The sequence below is a fragment of the Sorex fumeus genome, unplaced genomic scaffold, assembly GCF_029834395.1.
Source record: "Sorex fumeus unplaced genomic scaffold, SorFum_2.1 ptg000128l, whole genome shotgun sequence".
NCBI lineage: Eukaryota > Metazoa > Chordata > Mammalia > Eulipotyphla > Soricidae > Sorex > Sorex fumeus.
Genome location: NW_026606185.1, coordinates 10724707 through 10739981, shown reverse-complemented (window position 1 = coordinate 10739981; position 15275 = coordinate 10724707). Strand labels below are relative to the sequence as shown.

Sequence of the window (15275 nt, the reverse complement as noted above, 5' to 3'; positions counted from 1 at the left end):
CAATGTCTCTACTACCACTTATTACAAGGAATACAAATCACTTTGGAACCACTGCTCACCAAACTGAAAAAAATAGGAGGGAAGCAACAACAAGGAAAGATGAAGTGTAAGAGAAGTTCAATCAGAAATCACAACTTACAGGAAAGTATAGTAACACACACACACACACACACACACACACACATACACACACATTGGAGGATCTAAATACCAGAGTAACAGGTTGAGTAATCAGTATGCGTGAAGACAACATGCAAAAAATAGCCCCAAAGAAAAAAAAGAACCAAAAAAAAAAAATAAAGAAAACATCAGACATCAGAAAAAACTTTTTTTTTTGGTTTGGGTCCACACACAGCAGTGCTCAGGGGCTACTCCTGGCTCTGTACGAAGGGATTACTCCTGGCAGCCTCAGAGGATCATGGAGATGCCAGGGATCAAATTCAGGTTCACTGAAACTAAGGTAAGACACCTACCCTCTGTATCCTCCCTCTGCCCCTTCCCCATGGGATAACTTTAAAAAGAAATATCTGAATTATAGCAATACCAGAGAAGGGAAAAGAATGAGGAAGAAATTGTGGTTGAATCCAGACCTAAGAATTTCAATCAATTTTTGTTTTGGTTTAGTTTTGGGTGTTTTGGTTTTGGTTTTGGTTTGAACCTGAGTGTTCAGGGATTACTACTGATTTTGCACTCAGTAGTTACTCCTAGCAGGCTAGGGGGAACACATCAAGTATCAGGGATCAAACTTGGGTAAGGTGTGTCCAAGCCAAATGCCCTACACACGGTACTGTCTCTCTGGCCCCAGAATTTCAGTGAATTCTAAACAAAATAAATCCAAACAGAAAACACTGAAGATGCACTGTAAAAACAGAAATGGGGGGAAAAAGAAGGTTTTACAGGGAGAGGTATTGGGTGGGCTAGGAATATACAATGGGAGTTAAAAAAAAAGTCTGAAAACTAAGCCAGCCCAAAGCCATGAATCCTTTTGAGACACAGAATGCATCTGAGACCTGGAAACCACTGAGATGCAGAACTATAGCAAGTCTGGACTAGGACGGACCATCAACAGCTCCAAGCCGGCAATCACCCTAGCAACTGACTTTGGGGGATGATTTGGGAAAACCGTATATAAACTAACTTGGCAGAGACAAAAGTGCACTTTCCTCATTCTGTCTGTTGTGCGCCCCTGTCTGTGATGTGTTCTAAAGCCTATCTCTCCATGCCAGTTCAGTGTACTTTCTTACCTTAGTAAGAGTGACTTGTCTGCATCTGTCAGAGAAGGACTTTTTAACTTTATGGCAGGCATTCTCCATCTTGAAAATTGCAGATACACTTAGAATATGTACTTTTGCAACTTTGAAAAAATCTGTTTTACCTTGAGCATGTATCTCTCTCTCACATCCTCCTCTCATTTCCCAAATGAAATGATCTTCAACTATTCATCTTGTCCTAGAATTCTTCGTTGTGAGGAAAAGTGACAGTTCTGGAAAAGCCTGGGTAGAATCTAGGACTAAATTTTCCTCCCTGCTCCAGCTTGAGTTTTCTAGCCCCCTAAGAAACTGAGAGATCATTTCCCACACTGAGCAGAACAAGTGGGACCAAAGTGTGGCTTGATGGCTGCCATATTGGTCTAGTGAGAGGTAAGGTTTGTACCATGCAGGTACTCCTAAACAGACTTCCCTCAGTCCTAAACTTCCCAGGTGATTAAGGAACATAGAAAGGGAAGAAGCACTCCCTTCTCAAGGCTGACCTCTCTCCTTTCCACTTCATATAAACACCCACGTAATTCTACTTCTACTGTGAGTCTCCTCTTCCACCTGAAACAAGAGCAAAACAAAAAATCACCTATAAAGAAATCCCACCAAGACTGACAGACTATCAAACGAAACCCTATGCGTAAAATTACATAATCAACACACTGAAAAAACAGATATTCGAACAAGAATACTGTTTTAGCTATGTTATCATTTAATTTCAAAGAAATACAGCTTCACAAACAACACCTAAAATTTATGATTGCTGAAACATTGCTGCAACATACAATAAATGATCTCCTAAAAGGCAAATGAAATCCAACAACAGTCTAGTAAAGAAAATGTAAGGTTTACATGATTCAAACTATTGAGGGGACAGTAAAAATAGAACTTCAAAGGCAACTGAACAGGAGTGTCAAGGAAAGAACTTAGCACAAACAAAGAGACAAGTGAAAACTGACCACTCCCAAGAGAGGTATCAAAGTAGAAGGAAAAGACCTTTGTAAAATGACAAAGCACTTCCCTCTTAACAGGACCTTTGTTGTGTTCCATATGTTCCAGTAACTTGTGTCTTCAGTCTCATCTGAAGAGAGATGTTTCCAGAAATCTTCTGATTTCTTTTCTGATATACAATTTGTTCAGTAGTAATTTTTTGAATTTCCAAGTGTTTTATTTCCCTCATTTTATGTTTAAGATTAATTTCCATTTTAAAATGGTCTGAAAATATATAGGTGATATAATTTCTATCTTCTTTATTTTATGGAGATATGTTTTGTGACCCCATGTGTTGAATATTTTGTAGAATGTCTCATGTGTACTACAGAAGAATGTGAAATCAACATTTGGGGAATGAAGGAAGGAACCATATATGTGTTTGTGTGTGTGTTTGTGTGTGTGTGTGCACATGCATGCCTCTGTGTGTGTGTGTGTGGGTGTGTGTGTGTAGGTATGTTAAATCTTTTCCATTTATATCTTCAAGGCTAGTGCTCCCTAGCCTAGATTTTTATTAATCTATCAAGCAGTGACAGAGAAATGTCAGTCTCTTATAACTAATGCTATCAAGATTTCACTTTAGGTCTAACAGAAGCTAATTTAAATATTCTACAGGCATATAATTAGGTGCATATATGTTTAGCAGTGTGAGTTGTTCTTAATATATTGATATGTTGTTCATTATGAAATGGCCATCATGGTACCTTATAATATTTTTAGATTTAAAGTTCATGTTTCTGATATTTCTATGAGTACTCCAGCATTGTAAATGGAATTGAATATCTATAAGATTGTTTTTGAGCCTTGACTTTGAGCCTGTTTTACCCCTAATATTCAGACAATTCTTCATAAGCAGCAAAATGTTTGGTTCAGTTTTCAAATCCATCCCGCTACACTGTGTCTTTATTGGTGAACTTGAGATTAATGACATGTAGATATTAATTGACATATTATAAAAGTTATGCATATTTTCACGTTGAAAAAGATTACAAGGGTCAGCGAAGGCCATTTTCTCTTCATCAACGGATACGTACAACAGGAAGAAATCACACTCTTAAATGTATACGCACCTAGTGAAGAAACAGCTAAATACTTAAAACAACTGCTAACAGATTTTCAGGAGGACATTGTTAGTAACACAATAGTAACTGGAGACTTCAACATTGCCTTATCACCTCTGGATAGATCAACAAGAACAAAACTTAGCAAGGAAAAATTGACTTTGAAGAAGAAATAGAAGAGAAAGGACTTATAGACCTCTACAAGGCCTTACACCCCAAAAAGAAAGAATACACATTCTTCTCGAGTGAGCATGGAACATTTTCCAAAATAGATCATGTGCTAGGCCACAAAACATACCTCAATAGAATCAGGAAGATAGAAATAGTATCAACAATCTTTGAAGAACACACAAACACGGAGAACCAAATCAAACACCTGGAAACTAAACAACTCAATGCTGAACAACGAGTGGGTCAGGAAGTAAATCAAGGACGAAATCAAAAGGTACCTGGAAACAAATGAGAATGAAGACAGGAGCTACCAGAACTTATGGGATGCAGCTAAAGCCGTATTAAGGGGAAAATTTATAGCTCTGCAACCATATCTCAGGACAGAAGAAAGGATGCACATAAACAACTTGACTTCACAGTTCAAGATCTTAGAAAAGGATCAACAGAAGGAGCCCAAATCAGGCAGAAGGAAAGAGATCATAAAACTTAGAGCAGAAATCAATGACATGGAAACCAAAGAAACAACCTGAAAGATCAATGAAACCAAGAGCTGGTTCTTCGAGAAAATAAATAAGATAGATAAACCACTAGCAACACTCACAAAAAAAAAAACAGAGAGAGAGAGAGAGAACCCAAATAAACCGAATCAGAAATAAGAATGGAGATATCACAACAGAAACCAATGAAATTCAAACGATCATCAGAGATAACTTTGAAAATCTGTATGCCACGAAACAAGAGAACCTAGAAGAAATGGATAAATTCCTGGATTCCTATAATCTCCCAAAGCTGAGTCAAGAAGACCTAGAGTACCTGGATAGACCTATTAACATCAAGGAAATTGAAACTTTAATCAAAAGTCTTCCCAAAAACAAAAGCCCAGGTCCAGAGGGATTCACTAGCGAATTTTTCCAAACATTTAAAGAGGACCTATTGCCAGTTCTTCTCAAGCTTTTCCAGGAAATTTAAAAAATAGAAATTCTCCCAAACAGTTTCTATGAAGCCTATATCTCTCTAATACCAGAAGGAAACAAAGACACTACAAAAAGGAAAACTACAGACCAATATCCCTAATGAACATGGATGAGAAGATTCTGAACAAAATACTAGCAAATGGAATTCAATAACTCATCAAAAAGATCATACACTATGACCAAATGGGATTCATCCCAGGGATGCAAGGATGGTTTAACATTCAAAAATCAATCAATGTAATCCATCATGCCAACAAAAGAAAAGAAAAAATTCATATGATCATTTTAATAGATGCAGAGAAAGCATTTGACAAGATCCAGCACCCATTTATGATGAAAACCATCGCCAAATTGGGGATGGAGGGGCCTCTCCTCAATATAGTCAAAGCCATTTACCACAAGCCTACAGCAAGCATAATCCTCAATGGGGAAAAACTTGAGACCTTCCCCCTAAGATCAGGGATGAGACAAGGACGCCCACTCTCTCCACTACTTTTCAATATAATACTGGAAGTACTTGCAATAGGTATTAGCAAGAAAAAGATATTAAGGGCATCCAAGTAGGAGAGGAAGAAATCAAGCTCTTACTATTCGCAGATGATATGATACTATACTTAGAGATCCTTAAAATCTCTACCAAGAAACTCCTAGAAATGATAGACTTGTATAGTAAAGTTGCAGGCTATAAATTCAATACCCAAAAGCCCTTGGCTTTTCTATACGCAAATAGTGAGAGAGAAGAAGATGACATGAAGAAAACAATCCCGTTCACAATTGTATGCCAGAAAATCAACTACTTAGGAATTAGCTTAACTAAGGATGTAAAGGACCTGTACAAAGAAAAATATAAAATGCTGCTTCAGGAAATAAAAGAGAATGCGATGAAATGGAAAAATATCCTGTTCATGGATCGGGAGAATTAACATTGTCAAAATGGCAATACTTCCCAAAGCACTGTACAAATTCAGTGTGATTCCTATTACGACACCCATCACATTCTTCAAAGAAATGGAGCAAACACTCCTGAAATTTATATGGAACAATAAGCCCCCATGAATAGCTAAAGCAATTCTTCGGAAAAAGGAAATGGGAGGAATCAACCTCCCTAAATTGAAGCTCTACTACAAAGCAGTAATAATTAAAACAGCATTGTACTGGAACAAAGGCAGAGGTTCAAACCTATGGAAAAAGGTTGAATATACTGACATCTCCCCTCAAACATATGATCATCTACTCTTTGATAAAGGAGCAAGAAATGTGAAGTGGACTAAGGAGAGCCTTTTTAACAAATGGTGCTGGCAAAACTGGATGGCTACATGCAAAAAAGTGGGCTCAGATCTCCGCCTAACACCATGTACAAAAGTAGATCAAAATGGATTAAAGATCTCAATGTCAGCCTGGAATCCATAAGGTACACTGAAGACAAAGTTGGCAAAACCCTCCATGACATTGAAGCTAATGGTATCTTCGAAGATGTCACACCACTGTCCAAGCAAGTGAAAACAGAGATAGACAAAGGGGACTATCTTAAACTAAGAAGCTTCTGCACCTCAAAAGAAACAGTGACCAAAATACAAAGACAGTCTACAGAATGGGAAAGGATATTTGCCGAATACACATCTGACAAGGGGTTGATATCAAGGATATACAAATCACTGTTGAACTCCACAAGAAGAAAACATCGAACCCCATCAAAAAATGGGGATACAAAATGAACAGAAATTTAATTCTCAAATAAGAAATCTGAATGGCTAAAAGGCATATGAGAAAATGCTCTACATCATTAATCATCAGCGAGATGCAAATCAAAACAACAATGAGATATCATTACACACCAAAGAGACTGGCCCACATCCAAAAGAACAAAAGCAACCTGTGTTGGCGCGGATGTGGCAAGATTCCTTCACTGCTGGTGGGAATGCCGACTGGTTCAACCCTTTTGGAAAACAGTATGGACGATTCTCAAAAAACTAGAAATTGAGCTTCCATTATATCCAGCAATACCCCTCCTGGGAATATACCCCAGAGAGGCAAAAAAGTATAGTAGAAGCGACATCTGCTCTTGTTTGTTCATTGCAGCACTGTTTACAATAACTAAAAACCTGAGTGCCCGAGAACAGATAACTGTTTAAAGAAACTTTGGTACATCTACACAATGGAGTACTATGTAGCTGTTAGGAAAAATGAAGTCATGAAATTTACATACAAGTGGTACTACATGGAAAATATCAAGCGAAATGAGCCAGAAAGATAGAGACAGACATAGAAAGATTGAATTCATCTGGGTAACATAAAGCAACAAAATAGGAGACTAACCCCCAAGAATAGCTGTCATAAATACCAGGAGGTTCACTCCATGGCTTGGAGTCCAGCCGCACTCTCTAGGGGTAAAGGCAGCTCAGATAGAGAAGGGGGCAGCAAATAAAGGGTGTTGGGAAGATCCGCCCAGGATGGGAGATGCATGCTGAAAGTAGACTCTAGACCAAATATTATTGTCACCTAATGCCTCTTTTGCAAACCCCAGCACCCAAAATCAGAGAACAAAAGTGAGTGTCCTGCCACAGAGGCAGGGTGGGATGGGGGGGGGGAAGGATATTGGGATTCTTGGGGGTGGAGAATGGGCACTGGTGGAGGGATGGGTACTTGATCATTGTATAATTGAAACCCAAGCACAAAAATTTGTAAGTCTACAACTGTATCTCATGGCATTTCACTAATAAAAATTCAAGGGAAAAAAGTTATGCATATTTGTGAAGTCTGTTATTATCTTTTTAAATTTTTATAAAATATGGTTTATCAATTCCATTTTTTTTTTGCTTTTTTGGGTCACACCCAGCAATGCACAGGGGTTACTCCTGGCTCTTCATGCAGGAATCAGTCATGGCAGTGCTCAGGGGACCATATGGGATGCTTGGAATCGAACCCAGGTCAGCTGCGTGCAAAGCAAATGCCCTACCCACTGTGCTATCCCTCCAGTCCCTATCAATTCCATTTTTGTATAAAATATGAGAGAAAACTTGCCAATCAGCACATCACTTTGCCACATTAAGATACTTTCATCCAGCTTAGAGTCTAAGATTTCTCTGTCCTCTCTACAATAACCATCTATACGTCCCACTAAAATGCTCTCACCCCCCCCATGGCCCCCTCATCTTCCGTTCCACCAACAGCACGATGCCAGACCGGAGAGTCGAGGAAACGGCCTAGGCGGTATTCTGCTGCCCCTTCTTCCTGATCAGAGACTTGTGGATGTGAGGGATCACACCACCACCAGCTATGGTAGCCTTGATGAGAGAATCCAGTTCCTCATCACCACGGATTGCGAGCTGCAAGTGGTGCGGAGTGATCCGCTTTACTTTGAGGTCCTTGGAAGCGTTCCCTGCCAGCTGGAGCACCTCGGCAGTGAGGTACGCCAGGATGGCTGCACTGTACACCGCGGCTCTGGCGCCGACTCTCTGTGGCTCGTGGTGAGTGTCTTCAGGTGTCTGTGGATGTGGCCCACAGGAAACTGCAGCCTGGTCCTCTGGGAGCGAGACAATGCCTTCACGTTGGCCTTCCCACTGTCCTTTCCAAGTTTGCCTTCAGCCATGGTCGTGGCCACCCCCGCCCAATGCCGCTGCTGCCGTGCTCCTGCAGCACCAAAGTCTGTCATTATCTTTTAAAGAAATATTTTAATCTTTTTTTAAAAAACTTACTTTAAGGCCACAAAATGCTTAAACTGTTGTTTGTTCAAGGAATTTATAATTCTTTAAAATCTTAATATAGCTAAACTCATTTCACTGAGTTTTGGGGTTGTTTTCTTTATTATATCCCATCATCCTCTTCTGTTCCTTAGAGTCTCATTTGATAAATAAACTGTGAATCTTATGGCATAAATTTGTACGTGATTTATTTATTTTATTTTGTTTTTAGTACTGTCTTTGGTTTTGTCATTCTTCTTGGAGATTGTTGTTGCTTTTTCCATTTAGATTTATTTAGGCTGAGTTCCTTTGGGTCTCCTAAATATGGGAGTATGCATTCTGAACTCTGAGTAATTCTGCTAAGATTTCAATGACTAGTCTCCTCAGTCTCCCTTTCTTGTTCCTCAGAAGCTCCCTCCTATGATATCCTGAACTAATCCCCATATCCTTGGTGTACATTTACTTTCAAACATTTCTCCAACTAACATTATTTTTATAGTTTCCTGCATCTCATCTTGTACCTCAACAAGTTTTCCCTCAGCTGTTGTTACTCCACTGCTGAGGCCTTCCACTGAGGTGGGGTTTTGTTTGTTTGTTTTAAATTTTACCTACAATACCCTTCAGTTATGTTCCTTCTGTTTGGGGGAGCTTTTTTTTTCTTTGTGAGAGGACGGATTCTGGGTTTATCCCTGGCTTTATGCTCAGCCCTCTGTGGCAGGGCTCAAAGCACCATATGTGGTGACAGGGATCGAACTTCGGTTACTGTTTGCAAAGCAATTGCCTTAGCCACTGTACTATCTCTCTATTCCCAAGTTCCATCATTGGATTAAATTCACTCATTTCTACTCTCTTTTGCTTATCTTACCTTGTTTCTTTGATTCATTCAACATGGCCATTATGATATCTCTAAAGTTCTTTTCTCAGAGAATATAGAGCTGTTTGGTGAGTAAGGCACTTGTGCTTGTGCTTGACCCAGGCTCAATCCTCAACACAAAATTTCTATGAACCACTAGGAATGATGCCTGAGTGCAGAGCTAGGAGTAAGACCTGAGCAGTACTGGCTGTGTCCCCCTTTGATATATTTTTTTATTTCACTATAGAAGTAGCTGATTTTAATAGAGCCTCCTGAATTATTATCTTGACTTGCTTTGGTGGGTTTCAATGTTGTTTCCTAACTGTGTCTGCTGTGCTCTGTTAGTAAATCTTTACAGTTTGTCTGATGGGAGTTCTCTGGTGTATTAAACTAAGCTTCTCTTGTCCTTCCTAGCCAGTTCTCTCCCAGTAACTTTTGGCTGCTTAATGGCTTGTGACTTTTGAGGACCAATGATGATTATAAAGTTACACTTACAAAACTTATCAAGTAAAAACAATCCATTACAAAATGGGTGGGAGAAACACCCAAAAGAGAACAGAGGGGAATGTTCTGCCACAGAGGCAGGGTGGGAGGGGGGAATGGGGAGTGGGAGGGACACTGGGATCCATGGTGGTGGGAAATGAGCACTGGTAGAGGGATGGTTACTTGATCATTGTATAACTGAAACCCAAGCACAAAATTTGTAAGTCTACAACTGTACCTCATGGTGTCTCACTAATAAAAAAATAAATAATAAAAGGCCTTCCCGTTGATCATCAATTTGCTCGAGCGGGCCCAGTAACGTCTCCATTGGAGACTTTGTTGTTACTGTGTCTGGCATATCGAATACTCTCAGTAGCTTGCCGGGCTCTCCGAGAGGGGCAGAGGAATCGAACTCGGGTCGGCCATGTTGGCTGCGTGCAAGACAAACGCCCTACCACTGTGCTATCGCTCCAGCCCTATGGCCAAACCTCGCTAAAAAAAAATAAACAAATAAATAAATTTTTAAAAATTTAAAAAAATAGATAAATAAATAAAAACTGGTTTAGTGGGAAATTTGCTGGGAAATTACACTGGTGGATGGGTGGCTGCTAGACCACTGTATGACTAAAATGTAATCATGAACAATTTTGTAATGCTCTATCTCACAGTGATTCAATTAATAAATAAAAACGGGTTTAAAAATGGATGGGAGAGATGAACAAAAAGCCTTAATGAAGACATGAAGATGGTCATTGTATATATGAAAAACTGCCCTGTATCCCTTATCATCAAGAAAATGAAATCAAATCAACAACAAGGTATCATCTCACACCAGTGAGAGTGGCAAGTATCAAAAAGAACAAAAACAAAACAGCTGTTGTGTGGATGTGCAGAATTGGAATCTTCATTCGCTCGTAGGAAAGTCAACTAGTTCAAACTTTTGGGGAAACAATTTTGGAACATCTCACATATAGTAAAATTTGAGATTCCATATGGCCCAGCAATTGCACTTCTTAACCTCTATCCCAAGAGTCCAAAAGCTCTATTCAAAAAAAATGAGAAAGGGGTGTGTGTACGTGCGGGGGGTGGGGGGAGAGCATTTGTACTCCTGTGTTCATTGCAGCACTACTCACAATAGCTAAGATCTGAAAACATTCAACTATCCAAGAACAGATGACTGAATAAAATTACAATACACACACACACACGCAGTGGAAGACTACTGAGCTACAACAAAAAATAAAATCATGCAATCTTCTGTTAAATGGATGGATCTGGAGAGTATCATACTAAGTGAAGTCAGTCATAAGGAGGGGAGACACTCAAAATAATATAATATGTGGTTATATATAAATAAACATAATAAGAAAATTAAAATGCAAAAGGCAACAGAGTCTCTGAACTGGTCTTCAGAACTGAACTTAAAATATACAGGGAACAGTGGTATGTGTATGTTGAGGAAGGCTAAATTGGGGGACATTCTGATGGAAAGTGTGGTGTTGGAACTTAGTACTTATTATAAACAGTACTTTAAATTATGGCCCCTAAAATAAAATTAAAGGGCCAAGCTAACACTAAATGTATAAAGCCCCAGATCTGATAAAATGATAGTGATAAATATATCTCAATAATTACCCTTACCATCAATGCCTGGATGTGCCAATCAAAATGCACAGAGTGGCGGGATGGTTCAGAAAACAAAAACCTAACTCTTTGCTGCTTATAAGAGACATACTTGGAAGTGTTAGGATAAAGCAATCATAATAGAATTTTTTTTTCAAAAAAAAGTGGATTTGCCAAACATATCAAACCAAACACATTTCAAATGAAAAAAAGACAACAGAATACAAATATAATGACTAGGGATCTAGACATAAATACTAATGGATGTATATTTATAACATAAGTGAGTATCAAAATTGTGGTACCCCTAACAACAACAACATTTTGTACTCCTAATAACAACAACAACAAAAAACCCTCAAGGATAGGATAAGCCCCTAAGATAAAATAGTTCAGGTATGAGAATGCAGAAGAGTTTGCAAAGGTGCATCCAGGATAGAATAAAATGGCACGAAATATTAGAATACATAACAAATATATGCTAATGGCCAAAATGTGCCAGGCAAGCATAGAAAAAGACTGTTTAGAGTCATTTAGATACAAGGGCAGTATGGGGGAAAAGTGGAATATGAAACTCTCAGGAGTTAATATTTTAAGTGTGCCTCTGATAGTTATGTAAAATATTTAACCCTCTGATTTTCATGTATCTATGTAATGTTGATATGTTTACTAACTCTTCTTGATGTCTCGGTCAAAAATGGCTCACCTGGGATCCTGGAGGTGTTGGGAGTGCCTATTTTATTGAATAAATAGCCAGCATGTGAGACCTCAGATGGCTTAAAACAAACAAACACAAAAACTAAAAGTCATTCCTCTAAGAAAGAAAAAAAGATATCCACATTCCACACTATAACTCAACATTATACCAAAGCACTTAGCCACAGAAATTAAGCAAGTAAGAACAAATTAAAGGAATAAAACTGATAAAGATGTTAAAAGATTATAATTTCACATGACATTATTTATACATAGAAAAGAAAATCCCACATAAACCTACTAGAAACAATAAATATTCACAGTAAAGTAGCAACTGACAAAATTAATGCTCATACATCTGTCACAACCTGATTTTGAGAAAGCAGCAGTCAAAAACATCATTTCAGAGAAGTTACCAGAGCTGAAAAGCATGCACCAAGATGCTGGAGGCCCAAAGGATACCAGCTAAAAAGGACTCCAAATAAAAATACTCCAAGATACACCCTAGTCTGTTTTACAAAAACCACTATAGATACCTACAGAACACTGAAAGTAGCAAGACCAATGGAGAAAATTATATAGAAAGGAGCATCCTTAAGATTTACAGCGAACTTATCAGATGAAACACTCTAGGCCCAAGGACATGATGGAATATAGCAAAAATACTCAATGAAACAAATGTCTCACCAATAAACAGTCAGACTCTCATTAGGATTTGATGAACAACTAAACAGATAAACATATCAGGAATTTCATAGACTCAAAAGCATCATAACAAAAAGATCTAAACAGACTACTTTAGGACAAGACAATCCTCTAAACATGCCAAACTCCTGCAGAAAGATAGCATTCCATACAAATAATCTCTAAGTGTCATTGAGATAATTGCACCAATTAATAGACAGAGTAGAAGGATGGATGAGAAAATTGAATCCAACATATTGCTGCCTACAAGAAACACACTTGAGTAGTCAGAGCAAACACAGACATAAAGTCAAACAGTGAAAGATAATTATTAAAGAAAGAAAAAATCTGCAAAAGGTTAGCGTGGCTATCAAGCAGAAGAAGGTTTAAGAGACAGTGAAGGTAATTTCTTTTTTTTAATATAAAACTATTTTTTGACCACTGTTCACCAGTATTTACAATAAAGTAAACAATATACAGTTGGTTAACATTTTGATTCCTATAAAGTTATCATTTTTCCTGGCTTCTGCTGAACCAAATACTAAAAAGATTGAGCCTACAGGTTAGGAACAAGTCAGGGCAAACAACAACCACAGGTAAGACTTTAGATGACAAGTTTTTGTACCCATTTATTCCAGAAAGACCTATATTACCAGTATCAAAACAGTAGGTTTCCAGAAATAAAGTTTTAGAAGTTCCAAGATTTCAACTTTTTGTAAAGGAATGGTTATAAAAGAAAATATTAAGTGTCGGTATACAAAGTCTTGCTTGGTTAATTAAAACAACAGGGATTTAATTAGCTTGTCTGGGTAGAAATAAGATTTTCCTTTTAGAGAATTTTCAAATAAACTCAGATTTACATGACTGCAGAACAGGATGATCAATTTTAGATATAGCTGCTTTTAAATTATCCAATCACAAAACAAGCTATTTGGAAGGTTAAAGTTTTAGGGAAAAATTAGGCTGTTCCAAACAATGACAACCTAGAAACAGGGTTTATTCACGGTTATAAAAGGTCGTAACATTTGGTGAATATTTATTTCAAGAATGAAAACCATTTACGTATGTATTTTATGCATAAATATACACACATACACAAAATAAAAAACAAAATGAACAAAAAGTCCAGAATGGCCCTTAGGCATATGAGAATTAAACATAAATTCAGAATTAATGATTATGATAATTTCCTTGCAATAATTAGTAAAGCTGTTCTCTAATGCAGAGAAAATATACCATGGCATCAATGTTATTTTCTGGTTAAAAAAAAAAGCAACCATAGAAAGCTTTATTTGTTCAAAGTAACCAGTGCTATTAGATGCAAAAAAAAAAAAATCCAAAAAACTAACCCCACTAACCCCCCACCCAACAACAAATGCTGACAGTACTTGGAAACCTGAAGAAAATTTAGATTGTCCAGAGTTGATTGAAGCATTTCTTAATTCTCAAAAAGCTGGGAAATTAAAAGAGTCTGGCATGTTTAGAGGATTGTTTTGTCCTCCCGGGTCCATACTACTTGAAATGAATATATCAAACTTGATTTTCAATAAAATGGAGTTATTTATTCACACTAGTACATCAAAACCAAAACCCAGATTAATATATATATATTTATATATGCCTGGTAAGCTCCCCATGACGTATTCTATATGCCAAACACAGTAACAATTGTCACACTGGAAATGTTACTGGGCCCACTCGAGCAAATGGATGAACAACGGGAGGACAGTGACAGTGACAGTGACAATGACATAAATAGCAATGCGTACAATTATTGAGCTTCATCTTCTGGATAAGAATGACAAGTTAGTCTCTCTTCATAAAAAACAATTACAATTTGAGGACATTTCATATTTACCTCTTTTGCCAGCACCAAGACAGCCTCATCTCAATCTTTCCACTTCATGAGAAACATCAATTCTCCACTGCTGTCTGTGGCACCAATTATTCGTTCAGGATCCAGACCTCTGGCAAAACCTCTTGGTTTGTCAGCAGCATCTCTTTTCTTCTTTGATTTGCTATCATCAGATTCACTGTCAGATATTTTCTTTTTGTACTATCTTTTAATTTCCCAGCTTTTTGAGAATTAAATAATGCTTCAATCAACTCTGGACAATCTAAATTTTCTTCAGGTTCCCAAGTATTCTCAGCATTTGTAAATTCTTTCCACTTCAGGAAATATTCCACCTTCCCATTTACTACATGTCCACCCAGTACTTCTTCCACCACAAATTCTTCAGGCTCTTCCTCTTCAATTTTTTTCTCTTTCCATTCTGTTTCTTTCCAAATTTCTGCAATGTAGTTTTATTGGAAGCCATGTAGTTTTATTGCAGACTTGAAGAGCAATAATTCACCGCCTATTTGCTGCTCTGGGTCCCGCGTCCACGGAGTCTATGGCCCTGCACGCCTACCACTCCAGCCAGAGCCAAGGGGGTGGGGGATGAGGGCACCACTGAAAGTAATTTCTTAATAATCAAGGGATATATACGTGATAAAGAACACTCACTCCTAAACACATAGGCATTTAATGAGGGGCCACCAAACTATTTGAAACAACTGTTAATTGAAGATTGAAGAAAGATGCTGACAGCAACACAGTAGTACTTGGAGATTTTAACACGTCTTTGGATCTCTTGATAGATCAACTAAAGTTCAGCAAGGAAATACTTTAAGAAAAGAAAGATTTCAGATACCCCAAAATTGCTGCTGTGCCTTTGACCAAACCCCAAAAACTTGGGGCAAAGTTTACCAAGAAAGTAAGTGGCCAAAAGTTAGGTATGTGGGAGACACACCCACAAACCACC

At 38.0% G+C, this 15275-nt stretch overlaps 1 protein-coding gene and 2 pseudogenes across 1 annotated transcript in view; all 3 read right to left on the bottom strand.

Annotated features, from left to right (window-relative positions):
• ZPBP (zona pellucida binding protein) overlaps nt 1-15275 on the bottom strand; it is a 192346-nt gene that overhangs the window by 125419 nt on the left and 51652 nt on the right. The gene's annotated exons all lie outside the window — the stretch shown is intronic.
• On the bottom strand, nt 7656-8063 carry LOC130045385 (histone H2A.V-like; annotated as a pseudogene).
• LOC130045384 (chromobox protein homolog 3-like) lies at nt 14241-14789 on the bottom strand (annotated as a pseudogene).